Genomic DNA, 12386 nt, shown 5'->3' with positions numbered 1-12386 from the left:
TTTTGTCGGTATTAGGGTGGGGGTTAGGTTCAAATTTTTTTCACAAACAAATATTATTTTAAAAATATTACCCATTGTCCTATTTAGTGCAACAAAAAAGTGGGGAGGGGGGAGCAGGAAGCCTTTCCACATTGAATATTTTCAGCAGTAAGTACATGAAGTAAAGGATATGTTTGGAAAAAAGTGGGGGGGGGGAACCCCTGCCCCCTCCTCCTCCCGATACTACGTGCCTGTAACATAAACAGCTGATAAAGTCAATCTTTATAGCACAGAAGTTCGTAATTTTATCAATAAAGTCAATTAACAAGAGGCCCATGGGCCACAACGCTCACCTGAATAACTTTGGCCCTGCTGTTCTTCACCAGATGATCTTTTTGTAATACCTATTGTGGCCCCGCCCTTTCCCCGGGGGTCATGATTTTAACAATTTAGAATCTACACTACCCCAGGATGCTTCCACATAAGTTTCAGCTTTTCTGGCCCAATGGTTCTTGAGAAGAAGATTTTTAAAGATTTTTTTCTATATATTTCAATGTAAAACTTGGATTCCCTATTGTGGCCCCGCCCTTACCCCGGGGGTCATGATTTTTACAATTTAAAATTTACACTACCCCAGCATGCTTCCACATAAGTTTCAGTTTGTCTGGCTAAGTGGTTCTTGAGAAGAAGATTTTTAAAGATTTTATCTATGTATTTCAATGTAAAACTTGGATTCCCTATTGTGGCCCCGCCCTTACCCCGGGGGTCATGATTTTTACAATTTAGAATTTACACTACCCCAGCATGCTTCCACATAAGTTTCAGTTTGTCTGGCTGAGTGGGTTCTTGAGAAGAAGATTTTTAAAGATTTTTTCTATGTATTTCAATGTAAAACTTGGATTCCCTATTGTGGCCCCGCCCTACCCCCGGGGGTCATGATTTTAACAATTTAAAATCTACACTACCAAAGGATGCTTCCACATAAGTTTCAGCTTTTCTGGCCCAATGGTTCTTGAGAAGAAGATTTTTAAAGATTTTTTTCTATATATTTCAATGTAAAACTTGGATTCCCTATTGTGGCCCCGCCCTTTCCCCGGGGGTCATGATTTTTACAATTTAGAATCTACACTACCCCAGGATGCTTCCACATAAGTTTCAGCTTTTCTGGCCCAGTGGTACTTGAGAAGAAGATTTTTAAAGATTTTTTTCCCATATATTTCAATGTAAAACTTGGATTCCCTATTGTGGCCCTGCCCTTGCCCCGGGGGTCATGATTTTAACAATTTAGAATCTACACTACCCCAGAATGTTTCCACATAAGTTTCAGCTTTTCTGGCCCAGTGGTTCTTGAGAAGAAGATTTTTTTAATGACCCCACCCTATTTTTGTCTTTTTTTGATTATCTCCCCTTGTAAGGGGGTTTGGCCCTTTATTTTAACAATTTAAACTCCCCTTCACTCAAGGATGCTTTGTACCAAATTTGGTTAAAATTGGCCCAGTGGTTCTTGAGAAGAAGTTGAAAATGTGAAAAGTTTACAGACGGACGGACGGACAGACGGACGGACGGACGACGGACAACGGGTGATCAGAAAAGCTCACTTGAGCTTTCAGCTCAGGTGAGCTAAAAATCACTACCAAATCACGAGCTATTCGCTATGCTAAAACATACGAGAGTTTTGATTGCAGTGTACAAAGAAGGATAACTCTATTTTTAGCGTCAGACTGGACAACGAACGTTAACTCTTTTTTTCGTCATGTATACTTTTACAAGATGGCGGGAAAACACAGTCATCACCCTTTACTGTTCACAGTTTACTTCTGTTCCTGACGTGTCGCGGTTAAGTTTTGATATGGTATGATTTAGAAACTTGTTTTATTTCTATGGAGTTATGATTTAAATTGTTTTACGATGTTTGTTATCTTCTAAAATCTAAACATTAATTGCAAAGAAATGGTTGGATGCTTAACCTGTTAACTGAGCCATACAGTGATACACATGTTGCCACAACCAGAGAGAGTAGTCGATTAAATCTAAATGAGATGTCACTTCCCAAACAGCAGATGGGATATTAAATTGCAGCGCAAAAAATGAACTGTAGTATGGTAAATTCGCATTAAAATACATAAAGAGAAACAACTTCTGGTTAAAAAGTTTTTTCTGTATACCTACAGTTTAGGACACGTCTCCCCAAGAAGTTCTTAAACTTCTTCGGGGACCAGTCTCACAAACTTGCTTGCTGGAATCTGTTGCTCTTTGTGTATTTTTCCTGTTTAGTGCATATTTACAATATTTGTTTAGGGGTGTGCAATTTTAAAAATTTAAGTAATAGCCCCAGGGGCTAGAGGCAGTAATAAAATCATTAGCCCCAAGTAGAAAAGTTAAGCCCAAAAAGTTAATTTAAAAAATACAATGTTTGACATGTTTACTTGACTTGTAGATTCCTGGCTTTCAATTTCATCAAGGTTTATTATTACCTTATTGAAATCAGAAGAGGCCATTATTCTTATCAATTAAAAAAAAAAGTGAAGCATATAGGTAAAGAAAAGAAATTATCAGTTTATTATTTAAAAAGGTGGGGACTTTATAAGATCATTTTTTTGTTTAAATTAAAAATTTTGATTTTGACGAGTGAAATACGCAAATTTCGAGATTATCTCTTTTAGAGGGCTCTTTCATAACTGGGGAGTTTTGTTTCTGCGTAAACAGGCAGGTGGAACAGTTATTTATATTGGATACAGTACATCATGGAAGTGGCGGGCTATCATAACTGACTCTTCAACTCGAAAATTACAGAATTTATGTAAAGAGCTTAAGGTGTCAATTTTTCTTCTCCCATGAAAAAACGGAACAAAAGAAAATATCAGTGGATAAGACTTAATTATCAGACGAGGGAAGAGATAGGGATCTCTTATATGACTAATACATGTAATATACACACGCATGTGATCATTGCACGCTGGCATTCTGAATGACACACAGACTCTTTCCCTTCTTATAATTTCAAAGAGCCCACTAACTTCTTAGAAAAGGTTTGTACCAATCAAGGAAGGGTCTATTTCACAAAGACTATGATGGTTCTTTTGCTCTCAAGTATCCTAATTAAAATTAGATTTTGTTAAACACATGTAGTAGAGCTCAATAAAATCAACAAAATCATCAGTGCTTTACAATTTCATCTTTCTACAGTATAACATTATAAATGAATTTTAAAAGCAATAGCCCTCGTTCTTTTATTTATGCACGTTTGTGTACATCAGCAACCTGTCCCACTTCTATATGGATACTTTTTGCGCAACTATCTTTGGAGAGTTACAATCAAAACTCATGTATTAATTGAATCAATAATCATATGAAAATACAGTGAAACTTGTCTAATCTGGATGTTGTGTATTCTGAAATCTTGCATAATACAATGTAAACTTTGTCCCTTTCAGTATATAAATTCAATTGTTTAAAATTTTGTCTGATCCGGAATGTTGTCTAATACAGCCAGTTTCCATGATACCAGAGCATGGTGTCCAGATAAGAGAAGTTTTGCTGTAAATTGAATTCAAAGAAATTATCTTCCTATTTATCATGTATTACAGTAAACAGAACATATATCTCCCTGCCATAAACAGAGGAATGGAGATTATATGTTCTTTTTATGAATTTTGATTTTATACATTAAGCCATATTGCAAGAGCTACCTCTGTGCAGAAACCAGTAGCCCGAACCTAAAAAACGGTAGCCCCAGGAGTCGGTTATAATAGATCCTAATTGCACATCTCTGTACATGTAATGTAACTGAAAAAATTTTTAATTAGATATTTTTATTTAATTAAATCCCCCCTTTTTTTGCAGTCTGCACTGTAATTTTATAGCAGATTTGGGATATATGATATCCCAAACCAGCTATTAAAAAATAATATATCAAATATATACAGTTTTCAATCCCAATATTCAGCAACTGTTAGATGACCCAGTCAAAGCATTATTATATACTATAAGTACATGTAATTTGAATAAATTTTATATTTATTTAGCTGTTAATTTGTACTTGTCTGCTCATACATCACCTATAAAAAAATATTTTCAATAAGGAATGATGCATAAGAGAAAACTGGAGAGTTAAATATGTGATCTGTATTCACTGGCATTATTATTCTAAAATAGAGAGGAAAAAGAATAACAACAAATTTAGTAAGAATATGGTGTAATGATGAAATTATCATTTTATAAATAAAATTTGCTGGGAAGAGCAGGAAAAAGGTCAAGAGGATCAGAAGTGTTTGCATAATTCAGTCTAAGTACGAAAAGTGATTACCCAGTTGAGTTATCTTGAAGTTGTCATTTTTAATGATGGTGGCACAGGAAAGACACAGTTTTAACACCTGCCTTTTATAAAGCTGCCCTTTAATGACTTCATTCCTCATTTTGATTGGCTGCTTTGCTCACATTTACTCAATATAATTTTCAATGTTTCAGATAACAATTTATGGGTAGTATTAATATGATTATATCCTGATAATGAAAAATCATAGAAACAGTATAGTGTTGAGACAATCATAAAGAGGAACTTTAAGTTGTAGAGTCAGAATTTTTAAAGAAATCACAGGCCCATATATGCATGAGTGTCATTCATCAGAATTAATAGAACAGACAGATGGATGGATGGACACCCCCATGGATCACTATACACTCCCAGCTTTTCAAGCGGGTGGTATAATAATTTAAAACTAATTTTATTTTCACTGGTATGACTCTTTAATCGCAAATTTTACATGATGAAAACTCGAATTATAAATCAATGAATCGATTTCCAATAAGAAGAGTCTCTCTGTAAAACTGTATGCTGAAGCAAGCACTCGGAATTCTTTTTTGTCTGATTTTCATTTTCTTTCTCTAGCTCCACCTCACTAGTCAGACTAATTGAAGAGGTTCCTGATGGTTAAGGCTGATAACAACAGACTTGGATGCCTGGAGGCAAAATTCAGTTGGAACACTACTCATTCTATGTATGAAGGTTGGTCAGTGGGTCTACACTTCATCAGACAATGGATAATTCTAGTAATTAGTTAATGTAGACAACCTGAACTGTACGTCTGTCAGTCACTTTTTGGGGTAACCCATCTCTTAGCTGCAACTCCTTCCATACCAATGAATAAAATCTAATGATACTTTCACCGAATCTTTATTACATAGTGCCATTGTACATCACCTATTTTACTTTTTGATCTGACACTTTTTTTGGGGCTCCCATAGCAAAACATGGACTTCGCGATTATAATCATTTGGGATGGGGGGGGGGGGGTATCATTTTGTGAGCTTATTGCTCACAGTACGTCTAGTTACTTGTAAGATTTATGCACTGTTTGGATCATGATTTGATTTTGGCTGCTTTTCCAACTAATTATTAGAATTTCAGAGTTTCATTTATTCTCGTTTATAGCATTAACCCGGTACTTGTTAGTTTTTATAACAGATGTTGATATATTGAATTCGTATTTTACGGCTAAGATCAAAAAGTCACAGTTTGGAATACTCCAATAATGGGACTGAAATAGTCATCGAGGAATCAAATCAATTTCTAATAAAAGATCTCCATAGGAAAGAATTTATGTTTCATGTGTGGCTGTACAGAAAGGTTTATGGATACTCTGAATAGATTCTTTATTCTTCAGGGAGAAAATATGGTTTATGTTGAGAGAAGATGATAGTATTTATGACTTTGCAAACATAAATATCTTGTTAATTTTTATTTTTCCTTCCATAGTTGGAGGATATGTGTTACTTCCATCAAAAATGATTTAGACAAGAAAAAGAAAAACTTCCATGTGTAGCAAACATGTAGAATGACGATATATGGTATATATACCAGCCAGTATACTAAATACTGTAAACACTGTAAGATATCAAGGACATTTCGGTTATATACATAGCCAGTGGCACTTTATTAATAGTCTATATACTTGCTGCACATAGTAAAATGTAATAGATACATAAACGGTGAGTTAAGTTTATATTTTTATTTTGTGAATGCCTTTAGAATTGTGAATATGTGATAAATGTGCATTTTACCTGGTAAATAAGATATATTTTGTCATTTCATATTCAATATGATATGCTTGAAATTTTGTTAAAGCTGTCTTTAATACATTTTGTTGTGGTATAATATTCAATTTGAGCTCAAAAAATCAATTTATTATATTTTCATATTAAATACCGGTACATGTAATTGAATTTGATTCATTGAGAAACATTTGTTAAAAACCTCTGTTACCCTTTGGATGATGAAACCACACCCTCCAGCTTGATAGAAATTAGCAACAATCAACATTGCTTGATGATGGGTGATATATTCAAAAAAAATAGTGACTGCAGGGAATCTATGCACAAAGCGCACATGCCTTAACTCTCTTTGTATATTTTAATGCACGTAGTCGAGGGTAACATTGAAAATTTTTATCCCTCGAAAACCATTGTCAACATTGGCTCTGCCTCAGTTGACAATATTTTCTTGGAATGAAAATTTACCCTCAACTGCATGCATTATTTATTTAATATTACATAATGTTTGAATTACTTTACTTGCATGGGGAATGTTAGGAGGTCACCTGGGTATGGGATACATAAGGGCTTAGTTTTGATCACTTTAGCTAAAAAGAGGAGAATCCTGTCTTATTACTGCTTGTTTCTTGAACTAAATATCAGTTATTGACAATTCTGTAATATCTCCAAAAGAAGAAGGTAAACTGCTGTAGATAGCTACGTGATGAATTGGACATCTTTATGAATTACTAATGGTGTATTTGTAGGTCCTGGGGTTCTGGCAGACTAATGATGGTCTAACATGCAAAGAGACTCACTAGATGAATGGAAAAAGTACTAATAAAGGCAGACAAAAGGTAAAGATACTAAGTGTTGTTGACTGAAGTCTTCAATTCCTCAGGCTCCATTCTGTTTAATACTTGTCATAGAAGGGTACTAGAGTACTTTAATGCATGCTTTGGTCATTAGCAAGGAATGCTTAATTACGCTTAATTACTCTGAGAATGTAAGTGAAGGAGACATACCTTATTGCATTATTTTTCATTGTCAGAATTCAAAGGTTTTGAATATATAAACACAATTTTACCTCAGTAGAGTTTGGGAGAGGATCAAAATCTGTGGTTAACTGAATTTTCTTTGTGGTTTCTTTATTAGTGGAGTTTGCCCTTTAAAGTAAGTGATTATTATATATTTAATTTCCTTTTTTCCCCTAATTTGTCTTTGCTTTTAAGATAGAACAATGCTGTACTTATATTTATGCTGTCCACATACTTTGGCAATGTCTATGTCATTTTGATGCTTGAATGTTACTAGTGAGGGAAATCCCTCTAACTTCTTTTTCATAATTAATTCATAAGGTCAAACGGTGTAAGATTATGTACCAAGTGTAGATAATTATAATTATTAGAAAGGGTTAGACATAAGTTTTACAGGTATTGATAATAATGGGTAGAATATGAGACAGAAGAGAATTAAGTTTTGATCAAATATTCATAGGATGTCACATTCTGTTATGACTTGACAGAATATGTGTATGTATGTTCCATCTTCATAATAACAAGAAGGCCTAACAAAATTAATCAGTGGAAAGAAATCAAATCAGTAAGTGACAAGAGATTAAAAAGAGTAAGCCCTAATTTAAAAGGATATAACTGAGAAATACTGAAAATCAGGTGAGCTTATTTTTAATAAAAACTCCTCATTCAGAGTGGTGGTGGTGGTGGGAGGTGGTGGCAAGGTCTGGGTGTTAAAGCTCTTTTCAGAAATATGTAAACTTCTGGGAGATCACAGCTACAATTTGTAAAATTGACATCACATCAATACATTATAAATTAAAACTGGAGGAACAGTGTGATGAGGTGCACCAACAGAAAATCCTGAAGTATGCAGACCTGATGGTAGACTGCAGGGAGAAGGGTTGGAAGGTGATGCTGTTTCCTGTTGAGGTCAGGTGCAGGGGTTTCCCAGCTCAGTCAGTGTTGAAGCTGTTCCAGACTTTAGGAATGGTGTCCTCACTGCAGAGGCTGCTGTATGACGACTGGCAGAGGCAGCTGAGAAGTCGTTGAGCTGGATGTGGCACAGATAAGAGGGCCCAACTGGATTTTTGGAATCAACAAGTAGTGGTTTGGTTACCACTGCTGACCTACCAAATGGAGGATGTCATGGTCTAGGGTCGAAATATCCAATGAAGGTTGGCAACAATTTGAAGATGTTGTGATCAGGCAGAGGGTGTTTCTGATTCAAGTCAGGCATGGACAGGATGCCAGGACTTCAATGCAGATCATCAGCTGTAAGCTCACTCCAGGATTTAGGTTCCAGGGTGGGGAGTGGTGGGTTATACATTGAACATTCAAGACATCTTTGAATATTTTCTTTTCTCCGTCATTTAGCAAACAAACTGCATGCTTGATATGACATTGAGCTATGAGCCTTTTTCCAAATTATGAAATTTTTGTCCCCACAGTTTAGGCCCAAGGGAAAGAGAGAGAGACTAAGTTTACATTAGATTAAAAATGCATTTAATATCTTTAAAAATATACTTGAGTTCTTTACTTCAAAGCATCCAACAATTCATAAAATTCATGTCAACTTTGGTCCAGTCTGAGTTCTAGTCCTAGGCAGGACTTAGTTTTCGCTTGAGTGATCTTGATACTCAGGCGACCTTCAAGGCCCATTGACCTCTTGTTTTACCTCTTATTTGAGTGGCCCGGTCAGGATTTGATTAACATGTATGGTGAGTAAGTAAGGTGTAGTAATCAGGTACCATAGATGGGCAACCACCTTAGATTAGTGTGGTGGTCTATGAGCTCTTGTATTGAAGAGGGAAAAGTAGAAATGAGAAATGTGAAATGTTGCAAACTAATATGAAATAGTACTTAATACATGTATAACCATTTGAAAACTGAAATTTCTAATGATTGAGCAAGTTTTTCACATTGTTAAATGAGTATGCATTTTAAAGGTTGTAAATACATTTGGGTGATTTTAATAAAGTGGAAAATAGTTTGAATCAAATTGTGATAAAAGCTGTAGGTTTTGGCAGAATCTTCTATTATCTGCAATTTCATTATTAGATTTTGTTCTTTTTGTTGCAGGAAGTAAAATGTGCTGATCCTCAAATTCGCTGAATATTCCTCAACAGAAATGACATTCCTTTGCATAAAGTTGATTGAATTGGTGAGTTTTGCTGTGTGCTTTATGTCTTTTCTATTTGTTATTTGCATTTTGAAGGTATAACCAATAACTTGATGTTTCTATTGTAGCAGAATTATTGTTTTTCTGCCAGTGAATTGCTCTGTTGATGAAATTATTTTGGCATGTTTTATTATTGACAAAAAGTTTCTTTCATTAATTTGATCTGTTTTGATGTTATATTATTGTGTTTACTCTGGTGCTACAATACCTAGTTTTTATCTACACCAATGTTGACCAATTCCACAGAAATTGACCCCATATGGTCCAGTTAGGTAGCAACTTGGGGATTATAAGGAATTGTCCCAGTATGACATTGGATCAGTTGGAGCCTTGGAAATCTCTTTGTTATTATGTCCATCTGTCACTTTTTTCTACACTGATTTTTAATTGAACTGTGTCTACCTGTAGTTTGATCTCTGCTTTCTCAATATACCTTAATTATTATGTTGTGTATGTGCAAAGTTTATAATCATCACTCTTGAATAATTCAATTGGTTGCTAGCAGAAAAAAGTAAGTGCAAAAATGATTGCTCATTATTACTAAGACAATTTTTGGTAAAAAATGAAAAGTTTTTTGTAAGAATTACCTGGTAACTATTTTCCATTTACTGAAGAAATTTCAACTCATTCTCATATATGCCCATGAATTATTCTTTTAAAAAAATAGACCAATTTCAGATTTCTTTTAAAATTGTCATTCTCTTTATACCGCTGAATGACATTAATTTTCCAGGAGATTTATGTCTGGTTTTAGTCTTTGTACTTCACAATTAGCTACATGGATGAAAATAAACCTAAATTGGGTATTTGCATGACCTGCGAGGCTGATCCCATTACGACATAAGTTTTAAGTAATTTCTCCTCATTGATTGGCTGTTGATTACATAACCAAGCTTTTCAAGTACTATAATGCGAATTTCAAATTGATTTGGTGTCAATTTGACTGGAGATTTCGGTGTTTAATGATCTGTGAAGTCTCTGTGATGAGCAATCATTGAAGATCTTTCAAGAAGGCTAAGTGAATAAGCTCTGCAGTCAAAAATACCCATAATCACCCACTGATGAGATTTGTTTCCATGGTAACTAATTTCTCATTTATTAATTATGATCTGCAGTTTGATTTTTGAACTATATTTGTGTTCATCAAAGCTGATCATTGAGGATAACCAATATCGAAGTGATAATAAATTTTTTCTTGCAATTTTTCGGTCACCTGAGTCACTGAAGGGACTAGTGCTGTATTAGGAATGGTTTGAACCTAATATAGCTTAATTCATGTTGATGTCACAGTAAAACTAGTATAGCTCAATCAATTAGTTTATTTAGATTTAAGCTGAATGATTCTATTAACAATATTTCTGTTGTTATATTTATCATGTTTATAGATATCTGGTAATATATTGTGTAGGGCTGAGCAAGCAGTCATATTTTTGTCCTCAGTAATTATAAGTGTCCATATTTTGGTAGCATAAATCCTCTCTCATATCTTGAAATGAGAATGAAGTTCATAATATGAGCAAACTTTATAATCCAAGTGTAGAAATCCAAGTCATACTTAATATAGCTTTTATTGCAGTTTATTTATACTCTGGATCCACTCCTCATATTTTGGATCCTTAAGATCAGGAGTCAAAGCAATTAATTACATAAATAAATATAGCTGGTCAGCAGAAGCATGGAAGTGGGGTAATTAAAATTAAAATTAAGGATACCGGTAATTAAGAATATATATATATATATATATATATATATATATATATATATATATATATATATATAATATATATATATAAAGTGTCAAAATAATGCACCAATTTAAGAATTAATTGAGATAACATATTTAAAATTTTACAATTGTATGTGACATTTTCCTCTAAAATATTGCATTCAGCGCACTCAGAAAAAAGTTTTTTGTAACTAAAGGAATTCAGGAAGCTTATAGCAAAAAGTATGGTCAATAGCATCTTTTGATCCTGAATCACATGATCATACACAGCTAGACTTAGGAGATACAGAATTCTTATATTAGTGATCATGATTTGTTGCAAAAAATTCTGGAAGTTTTTGCTTATACATATAAGTGATGACCTGCCATGACCCCTAGCCAAATTCATCTGCAGAAGTTTTGTGCTTGAACATTTCGAAATGCTTGCCCAAAAGATATATGATGCATGAATAAAAACTTTGATGGAAATATTTTTAGTTTATATAGAGAAAAAGAGATCTATTTTAGAATATCAAAATCAAAGAACATTGTAGAAGTCAAATCAAACTTGTCTTGCTTTGAAATATTACCAAGATCAATATAAGTTGTAAGGAGTGTTCTAATTCTCTTTGCTATGTAGTGCATCAAATTATTTTGTGAACTGTGTAAGTTATATGTAATTTTGCACCTAAGCCATGTTATGGAAATTTCAGATATTTATATCTTAATGAAATCATTTCTGTAGTAGGAATCATTAGATAGTGCTGAGATGCCACCATAAGTGACAAGGATCATTAGTGATAGGTAGAAGAACACTCCAAAAGTTCATGAGAAAGTGCAATCAAGAGAGAAGTATTCTATTACAAGTCAGTTCACAATTCATAAAGCACCCAAAGCTTCTATATTATGGTTCTTTTGTTCAGTAATGTTTGTACTTTTGATGTCAATCATGATATCTACGCAAATTACGAAAATCTTTTTTTGTGATAAAGATAGAAAATTACTGGCCTTTTCATGACATTAATCTCCCACAGGACGATTTCATTAAAATTGAGTTTTTGTGGTGGTTTAATTATGTTCCCTATTTACTAGGTCAAGGTTACAGAAAAGGAGACCAAATAGAGAGAAAATTAATTTGCATTTCTCTACATGAGAACTTTTTTTTTTGTTCAGCACTTGATGTACTACATTGGCTCTCAATATCGGTAATGGTTTACCAATACAATTTACAAGATGTATGGAGTCTTCGATGGGAGCTAATTAAATTGTTCTGATAATTGTATCCACACACTGCTGAACAAAATATATAACAGGAAAATACACAGAGACCTATCGAGAGAAAAGTCTATTTTCACTAGCAAAAAAAAAATTGATTAGCCACTTCAGGTACAGTGGGAGATTGGTCTGTATCAATACGAAACGCCAGTTAGTCAACAGCGGAAAATTAAAGGGACCTGTCACCTGTTTCATGTTTATA

At 34.0% G+C, this 12386-nt stretch overlaps 1 long non-coding RNA gene across 1 annotated transcript; it reads left to right on the top strand.

Annotated features, from left to right (window-relative positions):
- The first annotated feature begins 6715 nt into the window (after positions 1 to 6715).
- LOC133196239 (uncharacterized) lies at positions 6716 to 11770 on the top strand. Its single transcript, XR_009722299.1, has 3 exons — positions 6716 to 6866; positions 9105 to 9186; positions 11658 to 11770. It is a non-coding gene; the product is annotated as an uncharacterized LOC133196239 (long non-coding RNA).
- The last annotated feature ends 616 nt before the right edge of the window (positions 11771 to 12386 follow it).

Source organism: Saccostrea echinata, unplaced genomic scaffold, assembly GCF_033153115.1.
Source record: "Saccostrea echinata isolate AGI-Se365-2 ecotype Australia unplaced genomic scaffold, CSIRO_AGI_Sech_v1 ptg000030l, whole genome shotgun sequence".
NCBI classification, from domain to species: domain Eukaryota; kingdom Metazoa; phylum Mollusca; class Bivalvia; order Ostreida; family Ostreidae; genus Saccostrea; species Saccostrea echinata.
This window is presented reverse-complemented; position numbering and strand designations above follow the sequence as displayed.